The 27,359-nt window shown below is 45.3% G+C and overlaps 1 pseudogene; it reads right to left on the bottom strand.

Annotated features, from left to right (window-relative positions):
• Nucleotides 1-27,359, bottom strand: part of LOC110503135 — a 172,971-nt pseudogene that overhangs the window by 118,678 nt on the left and 26,934 nt on the right.

The raw sequence follows: 27,359 nt of genomic DNA on the forward strand, positions 1-27,359 counted from the left end.
CTGTCTTCTGTATATCAACCCTACCTTGTCAAAACACAACTGATTGGCTCAAACGCATTAATAAGGAAAGAAATTCCACAAAATAACTTTTAACAAGGCACACCTGTTAACTGAAACGAATTCCAGGTGACTACCTCATGAAGCTGGTTGAGAGAATGCCAAATGTGTGCAAAGGTGTCATCAAGGCAAGGGGTGGCTACTTTAAAGAATCTCAAATATAAAATATAGTTTGATTTGTTTAACACTTTTTTGGTTACTACATGATTCCATGTGTTATTTCATAGTTTTGATGTATTCACTATTATTCTACAATGTAGAAAATAGTAAAAATAAAGAATACCCTGGAATGTGTAGGTGTGTCCAAACTTTTGACTGGTACTGTATATATATATATATTTTTTAAATCGTTCAAAAGCCAGCTGTTACCGGCTAACAGGAACCCTGGCACATGCACACGAACACATGCTGGTAAAACAGGGAAAAACAGTCAGTCTGTTTGTAAGGAGAAGTTATACTACAAGGTCATTTTTGGAGGAAATCTAACCGAATGACTGAGTCAAGAAAATGAGTTACGTATTTCTCTCTACACCGCTTTTGGGAGGGGAGACAAATTGTCAAATGTCACCCTCGGCAAGACACATTCATCATTTCAGTGGTGTGTGTGTGTGTGTGTAACAGAACCCCTCGTGGAGAGGAAAGGGTATGAAGGCAGTTATTGACCACTGTTGCCATTTCAGGAAACGGTATGAAATAGTGTTCACGTAAGAGTGTTCTCCAACAGCCATTTGTCACTTCATGACCCACTTACTGAAATAAATAATGCCACCTGTGTAAATTGAGACTTTATTCTCTTCTATCAAAAATAAGCTTTTCAGAAAAAACTTCTGACATCTGGTACAAAACTGATAACAGAAGAAGTAGTGAAAGACACAAATCTGTCTTTCCCGCTACAGATTGAATTCTGTGCTGCACCCTTCATGTAACCACACCAACTGTTAACCCACCCAGCATAGACCACTGCTTTAGATTTAAACGACACACCTACTCATCTTATTGCTGGATAGAGATAGTGTGGTAGTGTGCATGCATGAGTGTGCCTGAGAGAGACACAGAGAAAGAGCATGAGTGACTGAGTGCAAGGCAGAAAGAGAGAGACAGAGAAAGAGCATGAGTGACTGAGTGCAAGGCAGGAAGAGAGAGACACTGAGAAAGAGCATGAGTGACTGAGTGCAAGGCAGAAAGAGAGAGACCAACAGAGAAAGTAAAAGAGAGAGAGTGTTGGTACTGGTAGGTGTCTTACCAAACAGCTGTGTTGGGTTAGCACTGCTGGTGGCCTTCTCATGGTTGGTGAGTCCCTCGTAGATTACCTTACCCACCACTGCATACAGACACTCCAACTCCTCATACCTAGACGACACAGTTGACGTGCCTGGGAGACGAACAGGAAAAGCCAACATATTTGATTATAGTAGAATAAAGCTTTCTATTTAGTAGGGAGAAGGAGAATGGGAGAGCGAGGGAGGAGAGAAGAAAGAGATAGAAAGATTATTTGGACTCGGAGCAGACCCTTTGGACTAATATGTATTAACGAAAAAGGTGACTCAGTTGTTAAGGCTGTTGTCGAAGTAAAAAGTATGAATTCCTAGCTGTAGGAGCAGAATAAGGCCTAGTCTCTGGTGTGTTTCAGATAGATGTGTTTGTGTTCTGCCCTCTCCCGCTGTCCCTTTAATCGCCGACATGACAGTACAATCAGATGATAAAAGACAATGTGATTTACAGCTCTGTTCATTACTCTGGATAAGACTGCTAGCCATGTACAGTTCAGTCTCAAGAGGGAGAGGACACATCTCTGAGGTAAGGTTGGGCTTTGGTTTGAGGGGGGCTGCAGCGATCCACGGAGAGAAAAACAATAATTGTCAGACATTTGGGGAAGCACTCAGATAAGCTTGTCTTAGGAAGCTCATGAATAGGGAGGAGTGGAGGAGGAGATGGAGGGATGGGTGGAGGAGGGGAAGTCCTGGTGGACTTACTTTAGTTATCTCTACTACACTGATTGAGGCTGCTTCACATCATGACTAAATAATGACAGGGAACTGATAAGGGACAAAGGAAGTAAAATAGGAAGACAGACTGAAACTTAGGCGCTGAGGAAAACAACTGACTGAAGGTGAAATCCCAGGAGGGAACTTTGCAAGAACCCCACTACAATAACTGCCTCGTTGAAAAGACAACAGCTATTCATGGTTGATGTAAGTGGATATGAGTATTTCAAATCATTTATAAAGCCATGATGAGGCTTTATGACGCAACATACGCCATCAGAGCACGCAACAGAATATATATAAATTAAATTAAATAAATTCAGAACTAAAGTTTTGTTTCTAAGGATTCCGCGATGCGGTTAGCCTTTATGGCTGGGACTGCAAGTTTGTGTTCCATGTTTTGTGTGGATTCTGCGAGTGCAAGCTGGCTGTACTACAGACACCTGTCGTCATAGTGGGAAAGACTCATTGTTATCTTTTTGTAAAACAACTGCTTGCAGTAAAGAGCCAACCTGGATACTTAAGGAGATCCTGAGGGAAATCGCAGAGTACCAACAGCTTTACGCTATGGAGGAACAACATACTCCATCATGGAAAGATCTGACAACCTCACAAAGTAACTTTAACCCGACAAAAAAAAGAAAAACAGATTCATCTACAGACACGGACTGTTTTCTTACCGTTGAATTAGAGGCTAGTGCTCTGGCTGGAATCCATGCAAAACTGGAAACGTTGTGTGAAGAGCCCTGTGGACCCTGTTCAAATGTAGTGTGCTATAAAGGGAATAGGGTGTCATTTGAGACACACATTATGAGTGTGGAGGTTGAAGTGAAATTTCCAAACAGACCTCATCTGCCTAGTGCTATTGCACAGCACACGTCTTCTCCCTATACTACCTTGTTTCCAGGAAAATGCTTCAGTCAATTATTGAATATGTCAGTTGAGGCACACACACACACACACACACACACACACACACACACACACACACACACACTCGCACTAGCGCACACACACGGACAGCATCTGCTCTTCGCTCGAGGAGAAAAATTAAGAGGAAGCTAAGTATAAGAGAAACATAAGTAATGGGGGGGGGGGGGGGGGGGGGGGGGGGGGGGGGGGGGGGGGGGGGGGGGGGGACTGGCGCTGAAATTAAAACACTGCAGTCCAGCAGGGAACACTCATGGTTAGGAAGTTTAATTTCCATTTTGGGGCTTTTAATATTATGTTATTTTACCATGTCGGTGTTTGTATGGGTGAAAATATTTGAGAGGATGCTGTGTTCCCATACGTCCGTGTGTGTGAGAGAGAGAGAGAGGGAAGAGTGGGTTGGTTGGTTACCTTGGCTTTGAGCTCGTCGTTGAAATGTGGGTCATTGGAAGAAGAGGGTTCGAGCGATGCTGTAGTTCCTCGGGATCTCTTTCTCCATGTGGTCCTTTAGGAAGGTCATGTTGCACAGGAAACAACCTGTAAACACCCTCAGCAGCTGGAACAGCAGCTCCACCTCATTGAAGTTGAGTAAACAGTGAGTAAACAGTGAGTAGAACACTGACAGTGTGTGAGCATGCAAAAGGTATAAAAAATAAAAATGTACATGAAAGATAGATGACAGTCAATGATGCATCTTGATCTTAGAAGTATTGACCAACCCAGGCAGTTTCATACTGAAGTGGTAGTGCAAATGATGCATATTTACAGCAGTATCAGGGTGTGTGGGTTTTTTAGTACATACTTGCAGTGGCTGAGCAGACTTTAGGCCAGCAGCTTGGGCTCCTTCCAGTTGATGGCGACCATGTTGTCTGTGCGGTGTTGTTCCTGGAAGGCCTAACTGGCCCAACCCTTCTCGTTGTTCACTATGATACTGATGATCTGAGGAAAGAGAGCAGTGGACACACTGGTGTGAGAAAGTGTAGCTGTTGGAAAGGATTGAATAGGTGAAAGCAATATGGCTGAAACTAGCCGGTCAGTGGTAGATTTACATGAAGTCTCACGGGGTAAGGGAGGGTGCATTTGTGTGAGTTTGCCTGTGTGAGTGTATAATAATGTTAATCATAATGAGGTCGGTGCTTATATTTGTCCTATTGTGTGTGTGTGTGTGTGTGTGTGTGTGTGTGTGTGTGTGTCTCCGTGTCTGTGCATCAGCGTGCAGCCATCCTCACCGTGATGGCCTGGAACTGCTCCGGTAGATAGGTGGGGAGCAGAGGGAGAAAGAGACAGGGAGAGTACCTCTATGAGCATGGCCCTCAAACTCCATGACCAGAGTCTGAGGAGCTGATGGGATCAGAAGGAACAGATTGATAATGGCCGAACATATCTTCATCTCCTAGAGGGAGGGAGAGAGTGAGTAAGAGAGTTCTTCTGCAAAAAAATATAGACATAGATGAAAGTAGATCAACTTAAATTTTTTTGCCTCAACATCAATCCAAATCAAAATTCCATACCTAAAACCTTGGACAAAATTACCTGAATGACCCCCCTCAGCATGACCCCCGACCCCCCCCCAGCATTGAACACACCCAAGTCCCACAACAGCACTGCTCTCCACCATTGAGAGGGAAACATTCACAGAGCCCCCCCCCCCCCCCCCCCCCAACAAGACCCGGAGGGCAGCAGGTGGAGCTGGATGGCTGTCTGAGAGAGCTGGCTGCTCTACGGACTGACGTGAGAGAACTTAAAGTAGCACACATGGCACTGAAGGACGAGGTCAGAAAGCTGAAGTGTGACACAGAGCAGGAAACACAAGCCAGCAGAACAGCCCAACTCAGATCAGGACCACAACCTCAATACCTCAATGGGACAGACAACACAGTACCCACCAACCCAGCAGACCCTACCTCTTCCCAACAGCCCTCTTGTCAGCTCCCCCGATAGCCCTCCTGACACCCCCCCCCCCCCCCCCCCCCCCCCCCCCCCCCCCCCCCCCCTATCCACTGAGGACACACAAAAGCCAGAGATTGTGCTCCTCATTGACTCAAATGGCAAATACATTCAAGAAGATAAACTTTTTCCCAAATACGAAGTGGCTAAACTCTGGTGCCCAAACACTAGGCATGTCCTGGAGCTGTTGTCAGAGGACGGACTAGGGTCCTCCAGCCACATCATAATTCACACAGGCACAAATGACCTGAGGGCCAGCAGGATAGGGTGGCAACAGCCCTCAAGGGAGTCATTGAAAAAGCTTCTTCTACTTTCCCCAGCAAACAAGTGGTTATTTCCATCCTGCTACCACGAAAATACTTCACTCTGCCACCAAACAGAGGGTGATTGCAAGCATTTCGCAAGACTGTACCTCACAATCTAATGTAGAACAACACTAGACACTATGGAACACAAAGCTTTTACTACCTCATCCTGGAATATACAAGGTCTGAGGTCATCTGCCTTTGGCCTAAAGAGCAGGAAACTGGACTCAAAGAAATTGGAAATACAGACATTGTCATTCTACAAGAAACATGGTATAAAGGAGATGGACCCACTGGTTGCCCTCTAGGTTATAGAGAGCTGGTAGTCCCATCCACCAAATTACCAGGTGTGAAACAGGGAAGAGCCTCAGGGGGTATGCAAATTTGGTATAGAGCAGACCTAACCCACTCCATTAAATTTGTAAAAACAGGAACATTTTATATCTGGCTAGAAATTAATAAGGACGTTATCTCAACAGAGACAAATGTACAGTTTTTTCATCCTAGAGATGAAGCTCAACAATTTCCAGGCTCAGCGACATGTACTAGTCTGTGGCGACCTAAATGCCAGAACTGGACAAGAAGCCCTCAGCACACAGGGGGACAAACACTTACCTGGAGGTGACAGCATTCCCTCCCCCATATGCCCCCTAGACACAACTACGACAACATAGCCACCAAAAACGGGTCACAACTCCGGCAGTTCTGTTGGACGCTGGGTATGTACACAGTCAATGGTAGGCTTCGAGGGGACTCCTATGGTAGGTATACCTATAACTCATCTCTTGGCAGTAGTACTGTAGATGACTTTATCACTGACCTCAACCTAAAGTCTCTTAGAGCGTTCAGGGTCAGTCCACTGACACCGCTATCAGATCACAGCAAAATCACACTTGATCAGAGCTATGCTCAATCCTGAATCATCAAAGACAAATTAACTGAATCATATTAAGAAATGCTATTGCTGGAATAAAAATAGTGTGGAAATCTACCAAAAAAACAATTAGGCAACAAAATTCAATCCGTTCTAGAAAATTTCCTGGACAAAATGTTTCACTGTAATAGTGAAAGTGTAAACTTGGCAGTAGAAAACCTAAACAGTATATTTGACCTCTAGTCTTCCTTATCAAATCTAAAAATGTCAAGCAAGACAACCTAATAAAAGTAACAACCATGACAAATGGTTTGATGAAGAATGCAAAAACCTAAGAAAGAAATTGAGAAACCTGTCCAACCATAAACATAGAGACCCAGAAAACCTGAGTCCTTGCCTTCATTACTGTGAATCACTAAAACAATACAGAAATACACTGCAGAAAAAGAAGGAACAGCATGTCAGAAATCAGCTCAATGTAATTGATTAATCCATAGAATCTAACCACTTCTGGGAGTATTGGAAAACTATAAACAAACAACAACACAAAGAGTTGTCTATCCAAAATGGAGATGTATGGGTAAACCACTTCTCCAATCTTTTTGGCCCTATAACAAAGAACAAACAGCCAATACATGTATGTGATCAAATACAAATCTTAGAATCAATGGCTCCCGAGTGGCGCAGCGGTCTAAGGCACTGCATCTCAGTCCTAGAGGTGTCACTACATACACCCTGGTTTGAATCCAGGCTGCATCACAACTGGCCGTGATTGGGAGTCACATAGGGCGGAGCACAATTGGCCCAGCACTGTCTGGGTTTGGCCAGTGTAGGCCGCCATTGCAAATAAGAATTTGTTCTCAACTAACTTGCCTAGTTAAATAAAGGTAAAAAACTATTAAAGACTATGAGAACCCACTGAATTCTCCAATTACATTGAATGAACTACAGGACAAAATACAAACCCTCCAATGCAAAAAGGCCTGTGGGGTTGATAGTATCATAAATCAAATAATGAAATATACAGACCACAAATTCCAGCTAGCTATACTTAAACTCTTTAACAACATCCTAATCTATGGTATATCCCCTCATGTTTGGAACCAAGGACTGTTCACCCCAATCCACAAAAGTGGAGAAGAATTTGACCCCAATAACTACTGGGGGATATGCATAATTGGGAATATCCTCTGCATTATCATTAAAAGCAGACTCATACATTTCCTCAGCGAAAACAATGTACTGAGCAAATGTCAAAATGAGTTTTTACCAAATTACCATAAGGCAGACCACGTATTCACCCTGTACAACCCAATGTACAAACAAACACACAAAAACGAGGTTAAAGTCTATTTGGAAGAAAGTGTTGAGTGTGGAAGAAAGACACTACATTATATATCCATGTACACAAACAACAAGTGTGCGGTTAAAATTGGCAAAAACACACATTTCTTTCCACAGGGCCGGGGGCTGAAACAGGAATGCAGGTTAAGCCCCATCCTCTTCAACATATACATCAACGAATTGGCGAGGGCACTAAAACAGTATGCAGCACCCATCCTCACACTACTAGAATCTGAAGTCAAATGTCAACTGTTTGCTGATGATCTGGTGCTTCTGTCCCCAACCAAGGATGGCCTACAGCAGCACCTAGATCTCCAGCACAGATTCTGTCAGACCTGGGCCCTGACAGTAAATCTCAGTAAGACAAAAATAATTGTGTTCCAAAAAAATAATAATCAAAAATTTAACCATCTTACATATAAAACCTTTGTTTTATAATTTGTTCAGTGAAGAAATGTGAATAACTCAAGACGGGTTAATGAGGAGGGAGTGCAGATATGATTCACATAACTCTGCAATGTTGGGTTGTATTGGAGTAAAGTCTCATTCTTAAATCATTTTCCACACACAGTCTGTGACTGTATTTAGTTTTCATGCTCATGAGGGCCGAGAATCTACTCTCACATAGGTACATGGTTGCAAAGAGCATCGGTGTCTTGACAGCACGATTTGCCAAGGCTGGATACTCTGAGTGCAGCCCAATCCAGAAATCTGGCTGTGGCTTCTGAATAAATTCAATTTTCACAGAACAGCTTGTTGCAATTTCGATGAGGCTCTCTTGTTCAGATATCGGTAAGTGGACTGGAGGCAGGGCATGAGAGGGATAACGAATCCAGTTGTTTGTGTCATCTGTTTTGAGAAAGTTCCTGCATATTTGCGCACCCAACTCACTCAGGTGCTTTGCTATATCACATTTGACATTGTCCGTAAGCTTGTGTTCATTTGCACACAAAACAATCATACAATGATGGAAAGATCTCTTGTACTGTCCTTGTTAATGCAGACAGAGAAGAGCTCCAACTTTTTATTCATAGCCTCAATTTTGTCCCGCACATTGAATACAGTTGTGGAGAGTCCCTGTAATCATAAATTCAGATCATTCAGGTGAAAAAACATTGCCCAGGTAGGCCAGTTGTGTGAGAAACTAATCATCAAGCAAGCGGTCAGACAAGTGAAAATGAAACTTTAAGCTTGTATCTCAATTTTTTAAAATGTGTCAATACTTTTCCCCTTGATAACCAGCACACTTCTGTATGTTGTAAAAGCGTTACATGGTTTCTGCCCATATCATTGCATAGTGCAGAAAATACACGAGAGTTCAGGGGCCTTGCTTTAATAAAGTTAACCATTTTCATTGTAGTTTCCAAAACGTCTTTCAAGCTGTCAGGCATTCCCTTGGCAGCAAGAGCCTCTCGGAGGATGCTGCAGTGTACCCAAGTGGCGTTGGGAGCAACTGCTTGCACGCGTATTACCTCTCCACTATATCTCCCTGTCATGGCTTTTGCGCCATCAGTACAGATACCAACACATCTTAACCACCAAAGTCCATTTATGTCACAAAGCTGTCCAGTACTTAAAAAATATCCTCTCCTGTTGTCCTGATTTCCAGAGGTTTGCAGAAGAGGAAGTCTTCCTTAATTGACCCCCCATAAACGTAACGGACATATACCAGGAGCTGTGCCAGGCCCGCCACAACTGTTGACTCATCCAGCTGTAACGCTGCTGGATGATGAAGATATTGTCTGTATAGTTTTTGTTGGCGTTTTCCCCCAGCATTGTCCCAGCCATATCTGCGGCAGCAGGAAGAATTAAAAGTCCTCCACAATAGCATGGGGCTTGCCTGTCCTAGCCACTCTGTAGCTCACCATATAAGACGCTTCTAGACCCTTCTTAGTAATAGCATCTGTTGCTTGTATACTTACTACTAGAAAGTCATCTTAATTCTCACTCAAAACTATATGTTTTGTTTCTAAATGTCTGAGCAAGAGTGAAGGTTTCATTGTGAGATAGAGTTGTGAGATAGTTATTTTGCACATATAACACACTGTGGCTGAGGAAAGGCACTACTCCTAATCATCAAATCAAATGTATTTATATAGCCCTTCGTACATCAGCTGATATCTCAAAGTGCTGTACAGAAACCCAGCCTAAAACCCCAAACAGCAAGCAATGCAGGTGTAGAAGCACGGTGGCTAGGAAAAACTCCCTAGAAAGGCCAAAACCTAGGAAGAAACCTAGAGAGGAACCAGGCTATGTGGGGTGGCCAGTCCTCTTCTGGCTGTGCCGGTGGAGATTATAACAGAACATGGCCAAGATGTTCAAATGTTCATAAATGACCAGCATGGTCGAATAATAATAAGGCAGAAGAGTTGAAACTGGAGCAGCAGCACGGTCAGGTGGACTGGGGACAGCAAGGAGTCATCATGTCAGGTAGTCCTGGGGCATGGTCCTAGAAAGAGAGAAGGAGAGAATTAGAGAACGCACACTTAGATTCACACAGGACACCGATTAGGACAGGAGAAGTACTCCAGATATAACAAACTGACCCTAGCCCCCCGACACATAAACTACTGCAGCATAAATACTGGAGGCTGAGACAGGAAGGGTCAGGAGACACTGTGGCCCCATCCGAGGACAGCCCCGGACAGGGCCAAACAGGAAGGATATAACCCCACCCACTTTGCCAAAGCACAGCCCCCACACCACTAGAGGGATATCTTCAACCACCAACGTACCATCCTGAGACAAGGCTGAGTATAGCCCACAAAGATCTCCGCCATGGCACCACCCAAGGGGGGGGCGCCAACCCAGACAGGATGACCACATCAGTGAATCAACCCACTCAGGTGACGCACCCCTTCCAGGGACGGCATGAGAGAGCCCCAGTAAGCCAGTGACTCAGCCCCTTAATATAAGTGAACCCCAAATCAATGTAGTTCTCATCATATTTGCGCCTCTTCAATGGTCCAACGTCCCTGTCTGTTGTTCGGTGCTTTCCCTGGTAAGGGGCAGTAGCTCTTCGGCTGCATCAGATTCACAACTGTCATACTAGCTGGGCTAACAACAAATGTATAATTACTGATGCTAGCATTGGATGTGCTCGTGGAAGCAGAACAACTTGTGTCGTCGACAGGTGCAGGTGTAGTACTTCTGGTAGAAGCAGTAACCAGTAGAGCTGGTATGTGTCTCTATGGACACGGGCCTTACATTTTTTTTACCATTTAGCAATTTTTGAGCAAACGGAATGAGCAGCAGCTACGTTTGGCTACATTCGGACCGTTAGTGGAATTCCCAAGAGAGAGTAACGGGTAATGTGATTGGATGTTAATAATTTGACTAGGCTACCTGTATTTGACATTGTGTTGTTATTTCACTGAACACTAGATGGTTTTATTTTATTTTTGGCAGTGAAAATCACCCATAATGTATAGCCCCGTTTGAAAATATAAATTGACTGCTTGAAAATGTGAAGAAAATTATTATTATTTAAAAAAAAAATGTTTTATGTGAGTCACATTTTTATTTGACGTACCCCCAACGGCATTGCACATAGTACCCCAGTTTGGGAATACCTTCCCTAGAGCACACAACAAACTATACATACCTCGGCCTAAACATCAGCGCCACAGGTAAGCTGTGAACGATCTGAGAAACAAGGCAAGAAGGGCCTTCTATGCCATCAAAAGGAACATCAAATTCTACATACCAATTAAGATCTGGCTAAAAATACTTGAATCAGTTATAGAACCCATTGCCATTTATGGTTGTGAGGTCTGGGATCTGCTCACCAACCAAGAATTCACAAAATGGGACAAACACCAAATTGAGACTGCATGCAGAATTCTGCAAAAATCTAAATGGAAGTGATTCCCAAAACATCCATAACAAAGCCATCACCTACAGAGAGATGAACCTGGAGAAGAGCCCCCTAAGCAAGCTGGTCTTGGGGCTCTGTTCACAAACACAAACAGACCCTACAGAGCCCCAGAACAGAAACACAATTAGACCCAGCCAAATCATGAGAAAACACAAATATATTTGCGTGACACATTGGAAAGAATTTACAAAAAAACGTAGAAAACTAGAATGCTATTTGTCCCTAAACTGAGTGTACACAGTGACACAATACCTGACCACTGTGACTGACACAAAATTAAGGAAATCTTTGACTATGTACAGACTCAGTGGGCATAGCCTTCCTATTGAGAAAGGCCGCCAAAGTCAGACCTGGCTCTCAAGAGAAGACAAGCTATGTGTACACTGCCCATGCAATGTTGTAACTTCCTAACCTCCTGCCAAATGTATGGCCATATTCGAGACACATATTTCCCTCAGATTACACAGAACCACAAAGAATTCGAAAACAAATCAAATTTTCCTGAACAGGAAAAAAAGGGGAAATTGGTTAAACAAACAGGTATAATTGTGCTTTCCTCTGAATCCCTCCATCTACCTCTCTCTGTCCCTCCTCATCCCTCTCTCCCCTACTCACTATTTCTTCATCATCCAAATCTCTCCCCATCCCCCCTCTTCCCTCTGTATCCCTCCCTACACACTCCACCACCTCATCCTCTTGCCCTTTCTAACTGTTTTCCTGTGTGTTTGATCTGGTGGCCACGGTGGCCTTGATGTCAGCCCCCTCAAAGAGAAGAGGAGAGGCAGTCGAACAGAGGGCCAATTTACACATTATTACCACTAGGTTTAAGGATGGATGCTGTTTGTGCAGAGGTGGGCAGGCACCCCGTCACCTTTTCTGTCCCTTTACAAGGTTATCTGTCAGAGAGATAACGAGAGGCGAGACGGTGGCTTTGCTACTGGCTCTGCTCTCTAGCTGGCGCCTAATTAATCATTAATTGTAATATGGCCACTCACTTCTCATGTAGAGCAGGCCACACTGAGGTGGTGTCAGGGTGTATGTGTCAAGGACTCTTCCTGTGTGTTCATAGTCACACAGTCATAGCTGCGCTGGCCTCCCTTGTGGTTTATCACCACCACCACAGGTGTTGCTGAGAGAGAGACAGAGAGAGAGAGAGAGAGATTCAATTAATAGGAATATATAGTCTGAAGTTTACACACACCTTAGCCAAATACATTTAAACTCAGTTTTTCACAATTCCTGACATATAATCCTAGTAAAAATTCTCTGTCTTCGGTAAATTAGGATCGGCACTTTATTTTAAGAATGTGAAATGTCAGAATAATAGTAGAGAGAATGATTATTTTCAGCTTTTATTTCTTTCTTTCATCACATTCCCAGTGGGTCGGAAGTTTACATACAATCAATTAGTATTTTGTAGAATTGCCTTTAAATTGTTTAACTTGGGTCAAATGTTTCAGGTAGCATTCCACAAGCTTCCCACAATAAGTTGGCAGAATTTTGTCCCATTCCTCCTGACAGAGCTGGTGTAACTGAGTCAGGTTTGTAGGCCTCCTTGCTCGCACATACTTTTTCAGTTCTGCCCACAAATTTTCTATGGTATTGAGGTCAGGGAGTTGTGATGGCCACTCTAATACCTTGACTTTGTTGTCCTTAAGCCATTTTGCCACAACTTTGGAAGTATGCTTGGGGTCATTTTGTACTCTTTTCTTGCCTTATAATTGTTTACATATAGATGGTGTTTTTTAATGAACTCTGAACAGCGGGAGGCGGCTTCAAAGCCCTGTGCATGTGATTCTCCTGCCATTGTTGGGCTCAAGGGCTTTGAAACCTCACACTTCACACGTCAGTGCTAATTGAAGTTGTATCTCTTTGTCCTAGCAAGCTTGGTAGCCTAAATTTAGCATTCAGTCCTTATAAAGTAAAATACAGTTGAAGTCAGAAGTTTGCATACACTTAGGTTGGAGTCATTAAAACTAGTTTTTCAACCACTCCACACATTTCTTGTTTCCAAACTATTGTTTTGGCAAGTCGGTTAGGACATCTCATTTGTGCATGACACAAGTCATTTTTCCAACAATTGTTTACAGACAGATTATTTCACTTATAATTCACTGTATCACAATTCCAGTGTGTCAGAAGTTTACATACACTAAATTTACTGTGCCTTTAAACAGCTTGGAAAATTCCAGAAAATGATGTCATGGCTTTAGAAGCTTCTGATAGGCTAATTGATATCATTTGAGTCAATTGGAGGTGTACTTGTCGAGGCCTACATCCAAACTCAGTGCCTCTTTGCATGGGAAAATCAAAAGAAATCAGCCAAGACCTCAGAGAAAAAATTGTAGACCTCCACAAGTTTGGAGCAATTTCCAAACGCCTGAAGGTACCACGTTCATCTGTACAAACAATAGTACGCAAGTATAAACACCCTGGGACCATACAGCCGTCATACCGCTCAGAATGGAGACTCGTTCTGTCTCCTAGAGATGAACGTACTATGGTGCAAAAAGTGCAAATCAATCGCAGAACAACAGCAAAGGACCTTGTGAAGATGCTGGAGGAAACAGGTACAAAAGTATAAAAATCCACAGGAAAACAAGTCCTATATCGGCATAACCTGAAAGGCCGCTCAGCAAGGAAGAAGTCACTGCTCCAAAACTGCCATAAAAAAGCCAGACTGGTTTGCACCTGCACATGGCGACAAAGATCATACTTTTTGAAGAAATGTCCTCTGGTCTAATCTATAAAATAGCCTCCAACACTCTACTCAACAAATTGGATGCAGTCTATCACAGTGCCATCCATTTTGTCATCAAAGCCCCACACACTACCCACCACTGCGACTTGTACGCTCTCGTTGGTTGGCCCTCGCTTCGTACTCGTCGCCAAACCCACTGGCTACAGGTCATCTGCAAGTCCCTGCTAGGTAAAGCCCCACCTTATCTCAGCTCACTGGTCACCATAGCAGCACCCACTGGTAGCACGCGCTCCAGCAGGCATATCACACTGGTCACCCCCAAAGCCAATTCCTCCTTTGATCACCTTTCCTTCCAGTTCGCTGCTAACAATGACTGGAACGAACTGCAAAAATCACTGAAGCTGGAGTCTCTTAACTTGGTAGTTAACTTAAAGTTTGCCACAAGCCACCTGGGAGACACACCAAACATGTGGAAGAAGATGCTCTGGTCAGATGAAACCAAAATTGAACTTTTTGGCAACAATGCAAGACGTTATGTTTGGCGTAAAAGCAACACAGCTCATCACCCTGAACACACCATCCCCACTGTCAAACATGGTGGTGGCAGCATCATGGTTTGGGCCTGCTTTTCTTCAGCAGGGACAGGGAAGATGGTTAAAATTGATGGGAAGATGGATGGAGCCAAATACAGGACCATTCTGGAAGAAAACCTGATGGAGTCTGCAAAAGACCTGAGACTGGGACGGAGATTTGTCTTCCAACAAGACAATGATCCAAAACATAAAGCAAAATCTACAGAATGTGTTAGAATGGCCAAGTCAAAGTCCAGACCTGAATCCAATCGAGAATCTGTGGAAAGAACTGAAAACTGCTGTTCACAAATGCTCTCCATCCAACCTCACTGAGCTCGAGCTGTTTTGCAAGGAGGAATGGGAAAAAATGTCAGTCTCTCGATGTGCAAAACTGATAGAGACATACCCCAAGCGACTTACAGCTGTAATCGCAGCAAAAGGTGGCGCTACAAAGTATTAACTTAAGGGGGCTGAATAATTTTGCACGCCCAAAAAGTTTGAAATATCCAATAAATGTCGTTCCACTTCATGATTGTGTCCCACTTGTTGTTGATTCTTCACAAAAAAATACAGTTTTATATCTTTATGTTTGAAGCCTGAAATGTGGCAAAAGGTCGCAAAGTTCAAGGGGGCCGAATACTTTCGCAAGGCACTGTACACAAATAATATCCCACAAACACAGGTCGGAAAAATGGCTACCTAAATATGATCCCCAATTAGAGGCAACCAGCTGCCTCTAATTGGGAACCACACAAAACACCAATATAGAAATAATGAACTAGAACACCCCCTAGTCACGCCCTGACCTACAACTCCAAAGAGAACCAAGGGCTCTCTATGGTCAGGGCGTGACAGAGGACATACAAAAAACACAGATTGTACTCCTTATGGACTCAAACGGGAAATATATACAAGAAAATAAACTTTTCCCAAACACAGTGTCTAAACTCTGATGTCCAAACACCCAGCGCACCCTAGACCTTCTGTCTGAGGACCAACTAGGGTCACCCAGCCACATAATAATTCACACAGGCACAAACGACCTGGGAGCACAGCAGGAAATGGTGGCCACAGCACTCAAGGGAGTGATTGAAAAAGCTTCTTCTAATTTCCCCAATGCACAAGTGGTTATCTCCACCTTGCTACCACGAAAAGACTTCCACCCTGCTACCATACAGTGGGAAAATGCAAGTATTTCCCGTGACTGGCCTCAAAACCAAATGTTTACCTGACCACCCTCCACCCTAGACTTGAACAGCCTTTACGACCAGGTCCACCCATGCAAGGCAGCAGTGCCCACCCCCCCCCCCCCCCCCCCCCCGTACCTTCACATAGAGGATTCACGCCGAGAGGACCCACATGCAGACCACAGCACCACCAACCACATCCCCCACCCAAACCAATCAACGCCCTCCCAAGTCAACCGTGCCCACACCCCATTTAGGCCCCCCCAGATCAGACCTATGCCCCTCCTGCCCACCCCATGACCCTCACTCCCACAAAGAGGGCCTCAACATGGAAGTCACACAAACACCCGGGCTGTGAGCAGGCAAACAGGCCCAACCCCCACTCTTACACAAGCCCAATCCAATGGCATGTAGCAGATGCTCAGCAGGCTCTGCTTACACTTACTGGCCTGAGTCCAAACCACACTGTAATAGTCATATGTGTAAACATACTGAATTATAATTGGATGCATTTTACTGCCATATCATACTGCGCTATGATTGGTTAAGACCACCCAGGTGGTGAGGTCATCTTCGGTTGTTCATGGTATGAGCATTGTGAACATGCCAGTTATAGCTAGCTAATAAAGGGCTACATTTTAAAATATCCTGTCAGTACTGCAATTTAATATTTTGTACAAATCATGCAAAACAAGACACACACAACCAACACCATTGGACACTTTATGGAACACAAAGCCTTCACCATCTCATCTTTGGCCGAAAGAGTGGGAACCTGGAATTCGCCAAATAATTCAGAAATACAGACATTTTCATCCTACAAAAAACATGATATAGAGGAGACGGACCCACTGGTTGCCCTCCAGTTTTCAGAGAGCTGGTAGTCCCATCCACCAAACTACCAAGTGTGGAACAGGGAAGGGACTCAGGGGGTATGCTAATTTGGTATAGAGCAGACCCAACTCACTCTATTAAATTAATCAAAACAGGAACATTTTACATTTGGCAAGAAATTCAAATGGAAATTATCTTAACAGAGAAAAATGTTATCCTGTGTGCTACCTATACCTCCACACTAGAATCCCAATACTTTAAAGAAGACAGCTTCTCCATCCTGGATGGGGAAATCAATCATTCCCAGGCCCAGGGACATGTCCTAGTCTGTGGCGACCTAAATGCCAGAACCGGACAAGACCCCGACACCCTCAGCACACAGGGGGACAAACACCTGCCTGGAGGTGACAGCATTCCCTCCCCCATATGCCCCCCTAGGCACAACTACGACAACATAACCAACAAAAACTGCTGTCACAACTGCTGCAGCTCTGTCACAGGCTGGGTATGTACATAGTCAATGGTAGGATTCGAGGGGAATCCTATGGTAGGTATACCTATAACTCATCTCTTGGCAGTAGTACTGTAGACTACTTTATCACTGACCTAAACCCAGAGTCCCTCAGAGCGTTCAAGGTCAGCCCACTGATCACAGCAAAATCACAGTCTACTTGAACAGAGCTATACTCAACTATGAGGCATCAAAGCCAAAGGAACTGAACCATTTTAAGAAATGCTATAGATGGAACAAATGTAGTGTTGAAACCTACCCATAAACAATTAGGCCAAATTCAAAGCTTTTTATACAACTTCCTGGACAAAACGTTCCACTGTAATAGTGTAAACTTTGGCAGTAGGAATTCTATACAGTATATCTCTCAGCTTCCCTATCAAATCTAAACATTTCAAACAGAAAACCGAAGAAAATTAAACCACTTGTTTAATATTTTGTCCCTATAACAAAGAACAAACAGCAACAATATATACATGATCAAATACAAATCTTAGAATCAACTATTAATATCAGGATAAAGGTAACTCCTAGAAGCAGACCGTGTTGAAGTAACAATGTTTATTACAGCAACAAGGGCAAAGGTACAGGACGGCAAGCAGGACCAGGTCAGGCAGAGGTCGGTAATCCAGAGGTGGGGCAAAGGTACAGGACGGCAGGCAGGCTCAGGGTCAGGTAGAGTGGTCAGGCGGGCGGACCCAGGGTCAGGACAGGCAAGGGTCAAAACCAGGAGGATGAGAAAAAAGAGACTAGGGAAAAGCAGGAGCTGAATATAAAAATGCTGGTTGACTTAACAAACAAGAAGAACTGGCAACAGACAAACAGAGAACACAGGTAAAAATGCACAGGGGATAATGGGGAAGATGGGCGACACCTGGAGGGGGGTGGAGACAATCACAAAGACAGGTGAAACAGATCAGGGTTTGACAATTAAAGACTACCAGAACCCACTGGATTCTCCAATTCCATTGAATGAAGTACCAAAGGACCAAGTAGCGTGGTGAAAGGGACTCCTGGACAGGTGAGCAGCGCTATCTGGAGTATGAGACAACCTGGGAGGAGATAGAGAGGTGGTCGGTTGACCCAGGGAGAGTGCCGGAGCCCACCTGGGATTCTCTATAACAGTGCGAGGAGGGATACCGGAGAATGGAGTTGGCGACACGAAAATGGCTGGCACGGAAGCCAGAAAGGGGGGGGGGGGGGGGTGCACACAGGGAGTGTGGCAGAGTCAGGTAGTAGACATGAGCCAACTCCCAGTGCTTACCGTGGCGAGCATGGGACTGGTCAGGCCCCGTGCTATGTGGTGATGCTCACGGTGTCGTGGCGGAGCATTCACAGGCCGGTGTGCTCGATGCCAGCATCCCGCATTTGCCGGGTGGAAGCTGGCATCCAGGCAGAAGGGATGGGGTCAGCTCTGCGCTCGAGACCGCCAGTGCGCCTCCATGGCCCAGTGTATCCTGTGCCTCGGCCAAGGAAGATGCCTCCTGCATGTCTCCCCAGCCTGGTGAGTCCTGTGCCTGCCTCCTGTCCGGAGCTGCCAGAGTCGTCCTCCTGTCCGGAGCTGCCAGAGTCGCCCTCCTGTCCGGGGCCCGCTGCGAGGGTCCCCAGTCCGGGGTCGGCGGCGAGGGTCCCCGCTCCAGAGGTGCCACCTAAGTGGGCCAAGCCTGAGGAGCGGGGTCCAAGTCCCGCACCAGAGCTGCCAGAGCTGCCACAGTGGAACGTGCCAGCCGTTTTCGTGTCGCCAACTCCATTCTCCGGTATCCCTCCTCGCACTGTTATAGAGAATCCCAGGTGGGCTCCGGCACTCTCCCTGGGTCAACCCGACCACCTCTCTATCTCCTCCCAGGTTGTCTCATACTCCACCCAGACCCTCCCCTAGAGGTTCAGGTTTTGTGGGGGTACTGTCACGCCCTGACCTTAGAGATCCAGAGAACACAGGTATAAATACACAGGGGATAATGGGGAAGATGGGTGACACCTGGAGGGGGGTGGAGACAATCACAAAGGCAGGTGAAACAGATCAGGGTGTGACAATTAAAGACTACCAGAACCCACTGGATTCTCCAATTCCATTGAATGAACTACAATACAAAATACACTAGGCTACCTGCCGCCCCCTTGATGGAAAGTGGTGTTGGGGGAAAGACATACAACATTATAAAATCCATGTCAACAAACAACAAGTGTGCGGTTAAAATTGGCAAAAAAACACACCTTTCTTTCGACATGGCCAGGGGGTAGAACAGGGATGCAGCTTAAGCCCCACCCTATTCCACATGTACAGTTGAAGTTGGTTAAGACATCTACTTTGTGCATGACACAAGTAATTTTTCCAACAATTGTTTACATACAGATTATTTCACTTATAATTCAATGTATCACAATTCCAGTGGGTCAGAAGTTTACTTACATGGCTTTAGAAGCTTCTGATAGGCTAATTGACATCATTTGAGTCAATTGGAGGTGTACCTGTGGATGTATGTCAAGCCCTGACCTTAGAGATCATTTTTATGTCTCTATTTTGGTTTGGTCAGGGCGTGAGTTGGGGTGGGTACTCTATGTTTTGTGTTCTATGTTTTCTATTTCTTTGTGGTTGGCCGGGAATGGTTCTCAATCAGGGACAGCTGTCTATCGTTGTCTCTGATTGGGAACCATACTTAGGTACCCTTTTTCCCACCTGTGTTGGTGGGAGGTTGTATCTGTTTAGAGGACTTTGCTTTTGAGCTTCACAGTTTGTTTTTGTAGTGTTTAGTGTTTTGTTTGGTGTCATTTTGAGTAAAATAAGGGAAATGTACACTCACGACACTGCACCCTGGTCCTCTCCTTCCAACAGCCGTGGCAATGTATTTCAAGGCCTACCTTCAAACTCAGTGCCTCTTTGTTTGACATCATGGGAAAATTAAAAGAAACCAGCCAAGACCTCAGAAAAGAAACGGTAAACCTCCACAAATCCAAGTTCATCCTTGGGAGCAATTTCCAAATGCCTGAAGGTACCACGTTCATTTGTACAAACAAACTCAACATACATACTCAAGTATAAACACCATGGAACTACGCAGCCGTCATACCGCTCAGGAAGGAGACGCGTTCTGACGGAGTGCAAATCAATCGCAGAACAACAGCAAAGGACCTTGTGAAGATGCTGGAGGAAACAGGTACAGAAGTATCTATATCCACAGTAAAACGAGTCCTATATCGACATAACCTGAAAGGCCGCTCAGCAAGAAAGAAGCCACTGCTCCAAAACAGTAATAAAAAAGCCAGACTACGGTTCGCAACTGCACATGGGAACAAAGATTGTACTTTTTGGAGAAATGTCCTCTGGTCTGATGAAACAAAAATAGAACTGTTTGGCCAAAATGACCATCGTTATGTTTGGAGGAAAAAGGGGGAGGCTTGCAAGCCGAAGAACACCATCCCAACCGTGAAGCACGGGGGTGGCAGCATCATGTTGTGGGGGTGCTTTGCTGCAGGAGGAACTGGTGCACTTCACAAAATAGATGGCTTCATGGGGAAGGAAAATTACGTGGATATATTGAAGCAACATCTCAAGACATTAGTCAGGCAGTTAAAACTTGGTCGCAAATGGGTCTTCCAAATAGACAATGACCCCAAGCAAACTTCCAAAGTTGTGGCAAAATGGCTTAAGGACAACAAAGTCAAGGTATTGGAGTGGCCGTCACAAAGCCCTGACCTCAATCCTATAGAAAATTTGTGGGCAGAACTGAAAAAGCATGTGCGAGCAAGGAGGCCTACAAACCTGATTCAGTTACACCAGCTCTGTCAGGAGGGATGGGCCAAAATTCACCCAACTTATTGTGGGAAGCTTGTGGAAGGCTACTCGAAATGTTTGACCCAAGTTAAACAATTTAAAGGCAAAGCTACCAATTACTAATTTAGTGTATATTAACTTCTGACCCATTGGGAATGTGATGAAATAAATAAAAACTGAAATAAATCATTCTCTCATTTCACATTCTTAAAATGAAGTGGTGATCCTAACTGACCTAAAACAGGGAATTTTTACTAGGATTAAATGTCAGGAATTGTGAAAAATTGAGTTTAAATGTATTTGGCTAAGGTGTATGTAAACTTCTGACTTCAACTTTACATAACTCACCTCTGTGAGTGTAATGTTTACTGTTCATTTTTGTCATCTACTTCATTTTCTTGGGCAATGTTAACATACGTTTCCCATGCCAATAAAGCCCTTGAATTGAATTTAATTTAAGAGAGAGACAGACAGACGGATAAACTCACAGAGAGAGACAGACAGACAGACAGACAGACAGACAGACAGACAGACAGAGAGAGAGAGAGAAAGAGAGAAAGAGAGCAAAAGAGAGAGACAGACAGACAAAGAGAGAGAGAAAGACAGACAGATAGACACAGAGAGATAGTAATTCATTTATTCAAACAGTGACTACTACCATGAAGCCTTAATAGCGACTTCAAAACATGTGAGCCCAAACTCAGCAGGCTTCCTTCCTTTTTCCTATATTTCCTATCTTTCTTCATTGCCATCATCTGGTCACAGAACTTGTCATTGAAGGAGTTGGAGAAGAGGCGTGTGACAGAGGTGAGGCGGTTGACCATGTAGTCCTCCAGCATCATCAACAGATGGGTATGGATCTGGTCCACCTCGATGGTAACCCCTTCCAGGAACCGGGAGACAGAACACAGATAAACACATTTCCATAATCATTTTTCAATTCAGGACATTTTCATCACCATGAATCATGGTTTATTCTCACCAACTTAGTTTCCCTCCCAACCCAAGAGCCCAGTAAAACAGGTCTGGATTATCCGGTGCCTCAGAGAAAAGCTACAGCAAGAAGGCCAGGGCCAGTAATGTACACACACACGGATGATGCATGGCAGACACATTCATTTTCCACTCTTTGCTCAGAACAATCACTCCATCCTGTATCGACCCCTCCCTGGCACACTCATTAGTGTTAGGCCAGGGAAGACAAGATGAGAGAAGGATTGGAGAAAATGAGAGCAGGAGAGAAGAGGATGGAGGGAGAATGGATGGATGGAGAGGTGAAGGTGTGGATAGGTAGATTGAGGGTAGAAAGGATGGAAGTCGGTGTTGCCTTGAGGAAGAGAGACAAATGTAGAAGACTTACAAGATCATTGATGAGATGGAATGGAGGGAAGGAGGAATGAGAGAGGGATGGGGTGGCGGGATAGAGGAATGAGATAGAGGGATGAGATAGAGGGATGAAGGGAAGATATGGAGGGATAGAGAAAATGTGTGAAACGAGAGTAAGCGATGAAGGAAGACAAATAGGAAAGGGATAAAGAAAGGAGGTGGAGGAGGATAAAAGAGAAGAGAAGAAAGGAAGAAAAAGGGCTGTGTTAAATACCAACCTTCATCCTACAGGCCTCTCCTGTCTCATGTTACATTTCACATTTTTAAATGTAACCTTTATTTAACTAGGCAAGTCAGTTAAGAACAAATTCTTATTTACAATGACGGCCTACCCCAGCTCGACCTGGACGACGCTGGGCCATTTGTGCGCCGCCCTATGGGACTCCCAATCACAACCGGATGTGATGCAGCCTGGATACAGGCCTCTCATACAGGCCTCTCATAGGCCTCTCCTGTCTCATACAGCCCTCTCCTTCCTCATACTCTCCTATATCCTGCAGGTGAGAATTGTTGGAGTTGAGGACTTGGAACAGGGCAGCAATGATCTTCTTTCTGGACGAGGCAGGCTTTAACAGCAGGGCAGTGTCCTTAGCCTCACACAAGTTCAACAGCTGGAGCAACAGCAAGAGCTGGAATCAATACGGATCAATGGAGGATCAAAATACAGAGCCAACTTACTAAAGTTCCCCTAATACACTGAACTCATTAGGGGAACATATTTTAAATAAATATAGACTAGACCACTTTGAAGGTATGAAAACAAAACCTTTGAAAAAACGTTTGACTTTGTTATAAACTTTCCAAATAAGTCTGTTGCCATGGCTTGGCCTGTGACCTGAACCCATGGCCTCTCACCTCTGTGTAAATGACCTCATGCTCCATGACGTTGAGGTCCATGGTGAAGAGGCGTGGCTGCAGGGGTGTGCATAAGGTGTAGCCCTCCATCAGGGCGTTGGCCGCCTGGTGGCTAGGCAAGTGCTTCTTAAAGAGGATCAACACAAGGTTAGGCTGTGGAGTGTGTTTTATTGTATGGCCAGATGGTAATGCTCACTAAGAACTTCATTCCAATATCTGTAGCATGTGCAGAGCAAAGACCATATCTAACACTGCCTCATTCCATTTCTATGTGCAACAACACCCTGGTACGGCGTCTCAGACCCACGTCTTTGTGTGGCTCCATGATGACGGTGACAATCTTCCCAGTGACCTGGGCCAGCACCTGCAGGGAGTGTAGGCCTGCTTCCTGACCGGGGAGTTGGGGAAGGTGACCTCTCTCACCAGGTCATGGGTGACCATGTAGAAGGACTTGTCCTGAGCAGCCAGCAGCTCCTCTGTCTTCTCCTCATCCTTCAGAGGGGTGGCTCAACGCACCAGGAGCTGCTCCAGTGGTCTTTGCCATGGCTACTGCACCGTTAGACACCTGGAGGTAAAAGTTTAATAATAACTTCATATTTCACTATTGTTTTTACCCCACCGTGATACCCGACAGAAAAGTCCATAGGGGGCAGGGGCCATCTTGCCATAGGAAATAACATTTCTTAATTGTATTGTTTCAACTCTGTATAGTTCAAGTATATGTGTCAACACAACCCAGACAGCTACTGTTACCACAGATAACCGTACCTCTCAAGTCATGATGAAGAGCAGAGCCTTAAGAAAGGTGAGATGGTTCTGCAGGACCCAGATGACAGGTAGTCTCTACATCAGGAACTTAATGGACACCACCCCTCCCAGCTTGGCACACCAGGCCTGCTCATAGCAGCTCACACACAGACGCTCCACGACATAGGAGACAGAGGCAGCTGGCATGCCTGAGGAGGGAGACGAAGAATGAAGGGGGGGAATGACGAATGAAGGGGGAGAGGAGGGAGATGAGGAATGAAGGTGGGAGAGGATGGAAATGAGGAATGAAGGGGGAGAGGAGAGAGATGAGGAATGAAGGTGGGAGGAGGGAAATGAGGAATGAAGGTGGGAGAGGAGAGAGAAGAGGAATGAAGGGGGAGAGGAGAGAGATGAGGAATGAAGGGGGAGAGGAGGGAGATCAGGAATGAAGGTGGGAGGAGGGAAATGAGGAATGAAGGTGGGAGAGGAGAGAGATGAGGAATGAAGGGGGAGAGGAGGGCGGTGAGGAATGGTGGGAGGAGGGAAATGAGGAACGAAGGCGGGGAGGAGAGAAATTAGGAATGAAGGGGGAGAGGAGGGAGATGAGGAATGAAGGTGGGAGAGGAGAGAGATGAGGAATGAAGGGGGAGAGGAGGGAGATGAGGAATGAAGGTGGGAGAGGAGAGAGCTGAGGATTGGAGGGGGAGAGGAGAGAGATGAGGAATGAGGAATGAAGGTGGGAGAGGAGAGAGATGAGGATTGAAGGGGGGAAGGAGGGAAATTAGGAATGAATGGGGGAGAGGAGGGAGATGAGGAATGAAGAGGGAAGAGGAGGGGAGTGAGGAATGAAGAGGGGAGAGGAGGGAGATGAGGAATGAAGAGGGGAGAGGAGGGGGATGGGGAAGAGGGAGGGGGATGATGAATGAAGGGGAGAGGAGGGAGATGAGGAATGAAGAGGGTAGAGGAGGGGGATGGGGAAGAGGGAGGGAGATGAGGAATGAAGAGGGTAGAGGAGGGGGGATGAGGGAAGAGAAGGAGCAGAATTAGCTACAGTAACAGCAATAATGTATATTCACAGACAAGAATTAAAGCACTTACAGTAATCGAGAATTAACTTCCTGTTCAAAACATATCAAATGTTGTATAAATCAACGCTAGCACACATTATAGTAAGTGATGCCATGCCACTGGTAAACCCCCAAGCCCTCTGTCTCTCACCCTCTCCTCGGACCCCAGGATGATGGAGGCTATTTCGAAGATAACAGCCAGAGAAAACTCTCCTATTTTACACAGCTAATTTTCCTCGTAGGCCACGCAGATGGCTATGGTGTTGATCAAAACCGTTCTCCTCACAGTGGAACATAGCTGTGTTGGGCTGGTTGCCCAGCAGGTAGCACTGCAGCAAGAACAGACCTGGGGGGAGGGGTGGGGACAAAACCCCAACACCTATGAGAAGCATGCAAAAGGAGGAGAATAGAAAGGGTAGAAGGCGTGAGAGAATGACACAGAAGGAGAGAGGAGACAAAAAGAGATGGAGCATCCAGCCAAATGAGACAGAGGTGGAGAGGCGGTTAAGTCCCAAATGCGAGTGAGACAAAAAGACAAGGTAGCAGAGAGAAATATGTCTTCTTTCACCACACTGCTGAGCCACAGTTACTATGGTGTAGTGTCTGACGAGGCTGGCCGCATGGCCAACCACGAAGTGCAGAACGCTGGGACGGAGGTCCTTAATGACAACAGACATGAATGCCCTGGTCAGTGCCTGTTCAAAAGTCCTGCATACTGGGCATTGTCGCGGTGGGAGATTATCACACTGGACACACACAACCGCAAAACACACACTCAATTTAACATGCCGTCATAAGACATTCAATAGACACAAGCAAACGACAAAACACTCAAATATTAACATGTTCATCATTAAAATGGTAATGAATCATTTACAGGGTCTGTCACATCACCTTTGGTTTTATTCTGTGGTAACAGCCATTTTCTGTCCCTGGGTGTTTCATCTGTAGTCTCTGTTTTGGTCCAGGAACCAAAAGGTCCCTGGTTTGAAATCCCCAGACCGACAAGGTGAAAATCTGTCAATGTGCCCTTGAGCAAGGCACTTAACCCTAACTTGCTCCAGGGGCGCTGTACTACTATGGCTGACCCTGACCCTGGTGCATGTTACAATAAAACATTCTAAATGAAAAGTTTAGCCGTGCTAAAGTGGACGTGTTGTTTGAGAAGCTGTTTTTTCCATGCTTGAGCTAGTGTTTTATAACGCCACATGCCAGGAACACACCTGGTGGACTGCTCCTTTTCATTATCGCCTATTAAAATACTGTTGCTTTAGGAGAGGGAGAGGCAGAGAGGGGAGAAGAGGAGGGGGTGAGGAGGAGGGAGGGAGAGAGAGAAGGGAGTGTTCGGGTTAGACGGACAGCCAGATCAATTCCCGTTCATTCACGGCCCCTGCCACACCAATGGCGCTCCATTCTCACTTCTTGGCATTCGGTGATGTCAAGAAAAGCTATCTGACCCTTTTCACTGAAAGTCCCTTTTTACGAAGACCAACAGGTGAAACAAGGAGAGAATGTAGGGGGTGAGAGATGAAAGAAAAACATTGAGAGAGGACATCATGGATCAAAACATCTGACAGGTGGGGGGGGGGCGCACGATCCCCACAATCATAACTGACACACTTCATTATCTCAGCAGGAGTATGTGTGTGGGGGGAGCGGGTGTAAACAGAGGGGGAAAAGTCAATTAGCCCTTGCCCGGAGGTCAATGATGGTAATGGGGGAGAGAGAAATATGGAGATTGATTAAGGCATGAAGAGATGAAGACAATACCTGAGGTCATGTGGAGTTGAGCGGAAACTGGGGAACATTAAAGAGTGCATGTGCGTGCAAATAGTTTTACTTGGGGTGAGCCAGGAGCTGTTACAGGGCATGTTTGTTCCAAGGAGATCCTAGCGACCAGAAACACTTGATGACCTCCCAGCCAGGCTTGCCGTCTGTAGAAAGACTCAGTGTTGGCACTCTTCAGACATTCCAGAGCCGTCTCTATAGCCTACAGTGGAAACAGAGAGAGGCGTTTAACCCTAACCCTAACTCAGTGTTGGCACTCTTCAGACATTCCAGAGCCGTCTCTATAGCCTACAGTGGAAACAGAGAGAGGCGTTTAACCCTAACCCGAACTCAGTGTTGGCACTCTTCAGATGGTGGGTCACATTGAGATTGACTTTATCATTTAAGGTTCTGTATTTATTTTCTTAGTCAACCTTGTGTTCAGTCCTAGTTTTGATTCACCTGCCTGTTTGCCTACCTGCATATGACCATTGTCTGCCTGTGACCACGATTCCTGCCTTTTGTGAAGGCGAAATAAACACCTGCCGCGCTCTGCGCGTGAATCTACACCTTTTTCTCCCTGAGATTTCACTACAATAACGTAGACTCGGCGAGATGATGTTGCCAAGAGCAGCACCTCA

This window comes from Oncorhynchus mykiss, chromosome 23 (genome assembly GCF_013265735.2).
Source record: "Oncorhynchus mykiss isolate Arlee chromosome 23, USDA_OmykA_1.1, whole genome shotgun sequence".
NCBI classification, from domain to species: Eukaryota; Metazoa; Chordata; class Actinopteri; order Salmoniformes; family Salmonidae; genus Oncorhynchus; species Oncorhynchus mykiss.